Raw genomic sequence first — 10,130 nt, 5'->3', positions numbered from 1 at the left:
TACGAATATATATATATATATATATATATATATACTCTATTCCATTATTTTAGTAGTTTGTTAACCTTGAATTTTATCAACAATACTTAATTCAAGAAAGTTTAAAGTTATTAAATCACCTTCCCCCAAAATTGTGCCTTAGAACACTTTACCAGTGTCACTCTTACTCTCAACATACATGCTATGATTGCCTGGTATTTTTTAACCTGTCTTCTGCTGTTGTAAATCCCTGCAGATTAGAAACCATTGTCATTATTATTTTATGCAATGATTTTATGTTTAGATTTACAGACTTACATATTTCTTCAGTCATCATTTTATCTTTAATCACGGATCTTTTTTCCTAAAATCATTTTATTTCTGCCTCAAGAAAATCCTTTAGAAATTCCTTAAGTCTGTTATTATTGGTAAGCCATTAGTTTTGTGCTTGCATGAACATTTCCTTTTTATCCTGTTTTTTGAAAATAAGTTTTGTTGAATACACAATTCTAAGTTGACAGTGATTTTCTCATACTGAAACTATTATTCCAGTGGCTTCTAGCAATGCTTGAAAAGTCTGCTGTTTGTTTAATTGTTCCTTTAACATTGATCTGTCTTTTCTCTCTAGAATGTACAAAAATCTTCTCTTTTCATTAACATGCTGTAGTTTTACTGAATCATGTCTAGTGCGGCTTTAATTTTATTTATTCTACTTTTGCTTCAATATCTATTGATTCTTATCTATCACAAATTCCCTAGAAAAATATTTGAAATTTTCTTTTCAAGTTTGTCTCACCTTTATGTTTTCTATTCTCTGTTTTTGTTGCCCTGATTAGATATACACTAGAATTTCATTCATATCTCTTCTTTTTTCCATCTAGTATTTCTTTGTAGTGTATTCTGGGTCACTTCTGCTTTACATTCCAACTGACTCATTCTCTCTTCAGTTGTGTCTGATCTGCTATTCAACCCATTCATTGTCACTCTCCTCCTCAAATTAATATATTTCATACTCAATGATCCTGTTTAGCTGTTTTTCCCCAAATTTATCTTATACTTTTGCTAATATTATTTGCTGCTTTTTTATTAATTTCTTTTTCTTTTCTTTCAACATGTCATGTGTAATTATTTTATATTCTGTACCTGACAATTTCAATCTTTACTTTGGGGAGTGGGGGTTTAATTTTATCCAGTTTTCTTAGTCTCTGCTGTGGTTTGAATATTTGTCTTCTCTGAAACTCATGCTGAAACTTTTTAAAATTATTAGTATTATTATTATTTTAGATTCTAAGATGTTGTTGCCTAGCAGTTGGCAGGAGGGGAAGAGGGGAAAAAGGAGGGAAATGGGGTAGGAGGAGGAGGAAGGAGGGCGGTGTGGTTGAGGCCCGTGGCACCCCCTTCATTCCAGCAGGGGAGACCAAGGGGCTTTCAGCAATGGCTTGGTCATTGATGGGCTGGATGCAGATATCAGAGGAGCATGGCTGAAGTCCTTTGCCACCCACCACCCCAGCTTGGGAGCCCATTGTGCTTCCTGCAGTGGCTCAGTGGTTGTCACTGGGCTGGTTGTGGATGTGGGGGTGAGGGCATGGCTGAGACAGTCAGTTCCCCATATTTCTGGCTTGGGAGCCCAGGGCACTTTTGGTGGCAGCCTGGTGGTCGTCACTGGACTGGGTGTGGTCTTGGGGGGGTCACGGCCCTCACCCTTCCCTGGCTTGGGAGTCCAGAGGGCTTCTGGTCCTTCTAGGTTTTATAGGTGTTCTTTGGTGGTGTTAGGCATTTACTGGTTAATTTCAAACATTTTATTTTGGGTTTTTCTTTCAGTTCTGTGGGACTTTTACTGTTTCCACCACTTAAATTCTGCACTGGAACTAATTTGTTGTCCTTTGCTAACTTACGAAATGGGGGAACTTCCTGTGGGGACCAGCACTTCAGCCCTGTGGTTGAGCTAAATGGCTGCTTTGCTGCTGATTCCCTGAGGAAGGCTTTTTGTGCAGCTCAGGGTTTAATTGTTGACCTCGTATGTACTTCCAGGTCTTGTGAGGTCTGGTGCACCTGGGTTGTGTGGAAACTCTGGTCTGGGCCTGACTCTTTTCAGCAAACTGCACACCTGCAGTTCTATTTTCCTGATCAGTCATCACCAAGTGGTCCTGTGCTGATTAGGGGGCAGATCAACCATCCCTGCTGTGCCCCAGTGTTCCCCTGGTGGACCTATTTCTCCCCACCACCCACACTCCGTACATTTCCCATGGGTTGGGCCATGCCCCAGTCCCTTGTGATGACTCACTGGCCTCTGAATGGCTCCCTTTTCAGTTGTCTGTGGCTCCTTGCTCCTATGTGGGTCCACAGGAACACTGTCAGTGGTCCTGCTGGACTGGGATCCACCAAGGCCCTCTTCTCTCCTGCCACCTCCAAGCAACTTCTTACAAAGGGCACAGCAGGGGCTTTTGCCAGCTCCTGCTCCATACACTCAGCAGCTCCAGACTTGATGTGGCCAAGGCTTGAAATGGTGGGAGTTGTCCCTTCTCTCTCTCATCGTGGCTTCTCCTGCCTTCATGAACTCCATAGATCTCTTCTCTGTTTCCCCTGAGCTCTAGGGGTCCCACCTTTGAAGCCATTGCTTTTCAACAGTTGTAAATTTGTTGATTTGTGGGAGAGAGTGATACTGGGGACCACCTATTCTGCCATCTTGACCGGAAGAGACAACTTTTAAAAATACACTGTAAACTGCTGCTCTCCACAGAACACACTGCTTTCTACTGGTGGCTCCAAGGTGGCCCCATCCACAACGGCCACTCAGTGCAGGATGGCGCAGGTGTGGCTGCCCTGGCTGGGGTGTCCTCAGGCAGCCCTGGGGGCAGTTTCCCCACCTGTCTGGGTCGGACACTGGCAGGAGGAGGTCGCTGCTCCAGAGACTGGTGGTCACCGAGCCTGGCTCTCTGAACTGGCTCTCACTCCAGCAGGCTACCTGGGTCCCTCCAGTGGTTGGTCGCTCAGTGCACCTGTGCCACGGTGGGACTAAGCTGGACTGCAGGGCACCCTGCCTACTGAGTAGCCTCTGCAGCACTGTACCTTGGGGTCATCCCTACCCTGTCCACCTCAGCTTGGTGCCCCCCTGCTGAGCCTCTTCTGGCTCATGCTGAAACTTAATCCTCAATGTAATAATATTAAGAGGTGAGGCCTTTAAGAGGTTATTTGATCAAGAGGGCTCTGATCTCATAAATGGATCAATCTATTTGTGAACTAATGGATTAATAAATTAATAAATTAATGGGGTATCATGGGAATGCATTAGGTACACGATAGTGAGTCTGTTACAAAAGCCAGTTTGGCGCTCTCTTGTACCCCTCTTGCCCTGTCATGTCTCCTACCATGTTTTGATGCAGCACAAGGCCCTCAGCAAAAGCTGCCTAGTCTTGGACTCCCCAGGCTTCAGAAATAGATTTTTTCCTTTTATAAATTACCAAGTTTCTTTTATAGCAAAAAAAAAAAAAAAAAAGGACTAAGACAATCTCCTTAATATGTATTTTTCCTTGGGTGTTCGGTGATTTTTTTTTAATCAGTGGAAGTCCTGGGAGCGTATCTTGGAAATATGTTCGGCATTTCTAGTTTAGTGCTGCTCCTTCTTCTGCCACAGTGATCAGGCTGCAGATTGGTAACATACAGGCCCTCTGGAGAAATTGACTTTCACAGAAACTCCTGCCCTTAAAGCTCTGTTTTCAGCTCATGACTTTGTCTCTTATTTTATGTGAGGAAAGGGAAAGGTCTCTTTTATATAATTATTACCGTTTATAAGCAGCACAATGCAAACTAAATTGCACTAATTTTCTGTAGACACTAGTTATTTTGGTATGGAATAATTTGTTATAGTATTTGAGTGGCAAAATTAAATTAACATTCCGGTTAAAAATATTTGAATATTATAATCTCAAAATAAGTACTTGGGTACAAGTTATTTCCACCAATATCTAAAATTGCTGTGAATTATCTTATCCTATTAAGGTTTATGTTTCCTGCTATTTTATTACCTTTTTCACATTCTCTTCCCCCCCACAGAATCATAAATAGAAAGAGTTAAACTTGGACAATTTAACAGTTGTGGGGGAAAAATACCCACTATGTATAATAAAGGTAAATAGTCTTTAAACAGCTAAACTTATATTGACTCAAAAGTTTACTCTTAATTCTTTCTTTTTCACAGCTTCTCTATGCTGGTAAACACTGCTTTGAAAGAAAATGCCATGGATAGTGGGAACAAATGCAATGAGCTCTTACTGTGGAAGAACCATAAGACATAAACCATTTCTCATGGTTTCGCCCTTGGAATTGAGATGTATAGTGTGTGTGTGTGTGTGTGTGTGTGTGTGTGTGTGTGTGTGTGTATGTGTGTGTGTATTATTTTTACTTACAGAAAGCAATTGAGATGTTTTGGATCTTTAGTTATTTTCAGTTCTGCTAAATTTTAGTTATTAAAAATTTAGTTATTTTCAGTTCAGTTCTGAGTGAAAATCAGTCCTTTGGCTACAAAAGAATGAGAGGCATGTGAAAGGACAGAATGTATCCTTACCCTCCATGGAATTAATTATAGGAGATAAAAAAGGGAAGCAGTATCATAGTTTGGACTCTGAGATATTAATACTCTGGAAATAAGTGTTAAGCAACAAAGAATTTCTCTTCATTAATTTTTGCACAGTGGAACTTTCTGAGACCAAAATACACTGGCCTTTACATTTTTGTTGTTGCTACTTGACATGACTGAAGTATCTGAAATCTTAAATGTGTTTTCTGTCAAAGGGAACCTTAAGTCATGTACATTTGAGCAGATTCACTTAAAGGAAGGTATTTTCACCTCTTGCTAAAGCAATGTGTCCAACTCAGTAACTGGCATTTAATAGATGACTAATGAAGGTCTTACAAAAGAAATTAGCCTCTACACTACCGCCTGGATTCAGTTGCACTACTGAGACTTTCTCAACCCGACCTCTCCCTTCAGCTGGCTCCCTGGAGAATACCGGGAACAGGTGCTAGGGATCTTGTCACTAATTCAGTCAGTAGTGTCACTTAATTAAGTGAAAGTTCCTTAAACCAGCTTCTAAAGGCAAAGATGGCTAAGAATCCAAAATGATTAAAATAAAGTACATGTTTCTTTCCATCTTTTAAGTCAATTTTCTTCTTCCTAATTATATTTCCTACATTTTCTTAGGTTTAATTCTTTAAAAATAAATAAATAAATAAACAATTGTGGCCAATATAATGGGGGCAGGAGGGGAGACAGGTAAGACACTTCCTTAACCCACTTATATGTAGAATATCATGAAAACAGTGCTTACCAAAGAGAAATTCCACACATCCTTCTTTCCATAGCATGTAATTAGATGGATATTAGAAGGAAAAAGCTGTCATAAAGCATAACCACATCAGAAATAATGAGTTTATAAAGATTATTTTTTGCAGAATTTTACAAAAGTGTAAAATACAGCATATAATGTATATTATTGTAAATTGATGAGATGAATACATTATACAGTGCTTTACATATACATTTTGTATATACACAATAGTATTATTTATTTAAACCTAAACTTACCCTATTTTTTAAAAGTTTTGAGCATTTTTCAGCAATATTTTATAGAACTTAAGAAAACCCTGAATTATCCTTTCTCAGAAAATTTATTCAACATTTTTGTCCCATACATATATTTTAACTCCTCTTTATTTCTTCCCTTTTAAAAATGTTTTTCTCTTGATAGTTCTTCTGTGATTGCCACATTAAAGGTTGGAGAGGTTTCAATTTCCAAATTTTCCTTGGTGCTAAGACAAACTCTTTTCTGATAGATGTGCTTGTCAAGGCTGAATGTCCACTTTATTTTTCCAATCTATTTTTCAAGTTTCTATCTATTTGACATCAAAGCAAAAATAATAAAAGGGAAATTTTCCCCTAGCATTTAATTAAATACTACGAGATTTCTTTGAAGAGTAACCTGGGGGCCTATGTGCAAAATAGGGATAGGCATTCCTTCCACGAGATGCTATTTCCAACTGTTGAAATGCAGTGACATACTGGAAGGTGAAACCTTCTTGCTAAGTATCCTTTGAAGTGAATCCTACAATGTGAATGGTGCCTCCAGAGTTGTGCAGTACACAGCCTGCATATCTGCACATGATGGCTCTGAAACAAAATTAAAAGTGGTTTAAGGCGTGCTTAGTATTCTCCCAAAACCATGCTCAAGCCCACACTCTCCTCCAATGTTAGAGGCTAAAGTACAAAGAAAAAAATAACCTGACTTTTCAAATTTGTCATTTTTAACTTTTGTATTACCCTTAACAACCAGTCCCTTCCTCCTTTAAGCCCCATATTATGATACCACAGAGAATAAAACAAACAAATAAAAAAACCCCACCATGCAATGGATTGAATTGTGTACCTCCAATCTCATTACTCACTGTAACTGTTGAGGGTGGGAAGTTTTTTTTGTTTTGTTTTGTTTTTTTTAGAAAGCCAGCTTTTTAATTTCTAAAGTTCTTCCATAAATTTCTAGCAGGTGCCAATGGTCACTTGTCATACTTGCACCAGGTTGTCCATGTAGCCAGCAAAGAGAGTTTGGCCATCAGCCGACCAGGCCAGAGAGGTACACTGGGGTGGCTCTGCCTTGCTACTGATACTGATAACTTCTTGCTTCAGTTCATCTAGAATGATCTTGCCCTCCAAATCCCAGATCTTGATATTGGGGCCTGTGGCGGCACAGAGCCAGTAGTGGTTGGGGCTGAAGCACAGGGTGTTGATGACGTCCCCAAAATCTAGTGTGTAGAGGTGTTTGCCTTCTTGAGATCCCAGAGCACAGCCTGGCCATCCTTGCCTCCAGAGGCACAGAGGGATCCATCTGGAGAGACAGTCACCATATTCAGATAGCCTGTGTGGCCAATGTGATTGGTCTTCAGCTGGCAATTAGCCAGATTCCATACCTTATGCAGCTTGTCCCAGCCACAGAAGACAGTAATAGGGTTGCTGCTGTTGGGTGAGAAGTGGACACAAGACACCCACTCTGAGTGGCTCTCATCTTGGACGGTGTACTTACATACACCCCAAGTATTCCATAGCTTGACAGTTTTATCTTGGGATCCAGAGACAATCTACTGGTTGTTAGAAGAGAAGGCCACACTTAGCACAACCTTGGTATGGCCTACAAATCATCTCACGGTGGTGCCAATTGTGAGATCTCAGAGGTGCCTGGTTCCATCTCAGGAGCCTGAGAGAGAAAATTGGCCATCTGAGGAGATGACCATGTCACTAACAAAGTAGGAGTGACTCCACAGAGCATGCTGTGGGATGCCATTGTTGGTCTCATATCTGGTCAGCTTCCACATGATGATGGTCTTTTATCAAGAGGTGGACAGTATCACATCCAGGAGCAGCAGCATGGTAGTGATCCAGGTTACTCAGTTGTGGTGGCCCTTGAGTGTGCCACAGAGTGTCGTCTGTTCAGTCACAAAGGCTGCAGATGTGTGTCACCACAGCAATGAGGACAGCACCAGATAGCTCAGAAAGATGAGCATCACTGGTAAGTCTTACTATGGTAATTGAAAGGACCATGCCATAGCGAATGGATTAATAATGGTGATCTGGAGTGTGGTTCTGAGGGCTTTAAAAGGAGAGCACATGAGAGCCTCTCTTTCTCTCTGCTCTGCCATTTTCTGCCATGTGAGACCCCCACATTGCTATAAAGTCACCACCAAAGAAGACCTTCACCAGATGGGTTCCCTGGACTTTGGACTTTCCAACTTCTGAAACTGTAAGCAATAATTTATTTTTTCTCTATATCACCCAGTTTCAGGTACTTATAAGCAACAGAAATGGATTAATACACACCCTTTCCCTAGAGTCCAGCAGAAAGAGGCCTAAATATTATTAATTGTTTGTTTTACTTGATGGTCTCCTTTGGTTTTGAGCCTCAGGCTCATGCTAATTTATAGTCCAATGAACAGTTTACCTATGCAAAATTATATTTAATGACAATTTTAAAAAAGATATTGTCTATTGTATTGTCAAGATTTTTGACCATATCATAGTGTGAAAAAATTTTTGGAACCTATCTTTATGCAGATACAGCACTCAATGTGATCAGTTGGAATTCACCTGATCAAATTAAAACACAGATTTAGAAAATTCTCACTATCATATCTTGAGACCATGTGCTGCTGGTCTAGTCTAAATTACCAGTACAGCTATTTTTGAGAAGCAGGAGGAAAGAATCCCCACAGTAATTTTTATTGTGTTTTTAACTAATTTGAGTTGTGTAGACCTAAATATTACCATTTGCTCCTCGGAGTCATTTCATCTCTGTGCTTCTCTTTCCATTATGTTATTGGTAAAATTGTTATGTAATTATTTATTTTCAATTTTTCTTCCCCCACTGGACTCTGAACTTTTAAAAATAGGAACTCTCTTATTTCTGTTAGTACTTCCATGGGTCACAGATGGGACAGGAATTCAAAGGTGAGATCTCATCTTTGAGAGAGAATTCTAGTACTTTAAGAATCCAGAGAAAAAATCCCTACTGTCAGCTGACCTTTTTCTGTACCTTTAAGGTCCTTTTATGGTGTTTAAAGTTTGGCATCTGTATAGTACTTATGTTACCTTCATGAGGCCTCTGAAGTGAAACTAATTTAAAAAATGTAAATAGTATGTTTGAGAAACAACACTATAAAATTATGCATATTATTTCATTATATTTGCTTCATAAAACCCACTTATGGAATTCCTTGGGAAATTCATGTTTTCTATCTGCTACATAATTCAAAATAAATATTGAGAAATACTTTAAAAGTATAATAGTATTAAGCCAAAATTTTTGTCCAGTTCCAAATTATTCAGCAGTTGAAAAATCAACAGCATTTCCCCAGATGTAATGCTGACATCTGATGTCTTCAAAAAGGATTAAAAGTTAGGTTTTCATGTTGCAACACAAATCACCACTTATTTAAAACAGATCTTATTAAAAATAACAAAGTCCTTCACCTTCTCCTTTCTTATCATTTGTCTGAAATCTCTTTGATGATTTACATTGAAGACAGATATTGATTTCTGTCCTCCTCCTTTGCCCTATAAATGCTGCTCAATTTTCAGTCAAGTGTGATGGGCATTAGGTCAGCACAACGATGGGACAAGTAAACCCAAATGACTTATTTTTAAGAAAGCAAAGCAGGAGCATCTTCAAAGCGCCCATAGTGTTCTGCAGCTTATCTTTTGACTGTCAAATAATGAAACTACAAAATCCAGACTCACTTCCAGCTTAGCTGTTTTTATATCTCTTAGGAAGTGTACATTATTTAAGATTTTATGTTTTTCTTAGGTCCAATAAAATTTTTTGTTTGCTCTAAAGTGTCACTCTTGGGGAAAGTATCCTTAGGACCAATTACAATTATTATAATTTTCTAGCATTCCAGAAAAAATAACACAGGATATGGGGACTAAAAGAAATTAGTTTATAAAATTTCTTTTAAGACTATGTCACATTATACATGCAAAGATTTGATTTGCTGATTAAAAAAAGCAAAGCCAAGGGCTCAGCACTGAGGTGTCATGATCAAGCAATTCAGCTGTAGCCAACAAAGTAACAGCTCTTTTGCTACAGAAAAGTATACAATCTGTTTGAAAGAAGGAAGTGAACTGAAATAAATATGATTTCGAGGAGTGCCCACATAAAGGTCATAGCACTGCCTTAGGAAGAGTTAAACATGAGCTAAGTAATATCAAGTGGTTGACCAAGAAAACTCTGTAATAAGACTTCGGTTTTACAGAGCAAAATCATACCTCTATCAGATCGCAAATGTAAGCTAAACATTTTATTTCATTAAGTATTGCTTGAATCAAGGTATTGACGACAGACAGAAAAATGGCCCCCCAAAGATGTCCACATCCCAATCACTGGAACCTGTGAATAGTTAGCATGCTTGGCAAAGGAGAATTAAGATTACAGATGAAATTAAGGAGATTAATCAACTGACCTTGCAATGGGAAGATTATTCTGGATTATCCAAGTAATGGGCTTGATCAATATAATCACAGGAATCTTTATAAATGCAAGAGAGAGGCAGAAGAGAGAGAACCAAAGAGATAGCAGCATGTAAAGGTCTTAACCAGATCCCACTAACTG

At 39.0% G+C, this 10,130-nt stretch overlaps 1 pseudogene; it reads right to left on the bottom strand.

The window, feature by feature from the left end:
* Nucleotides 1–6,511: 6,511 nt before the first annotated feature.
* On the bottom strand, nucleotides 6,512–7,322 carry LOC103588427 (annotated as a pseudogene).
* Between the last annotated feature and the right edge of the window lie 2,808 nt (nucleotides 7,323–10,130).

The sequence above is a fragment of the Galeopterus variegatus genome, unplaced genomic scaffold, assembly GCF_000696425.1.
Source record: "Galeopterus variegatus unplaced genomic scaffold, G_variegatus-3.0.2 Scaffold31, whole genome shotgun sequence".
Lineage (NCBI taxonomy): Eukaryota > Metazoa > Chordata > Mammalia > Dermoptera > Cynocephalidae > Galeopterus > Galeopterus variegatus.
This window is presented reverse-complemented; position numbering and strand designations above follow the sequence as displayed.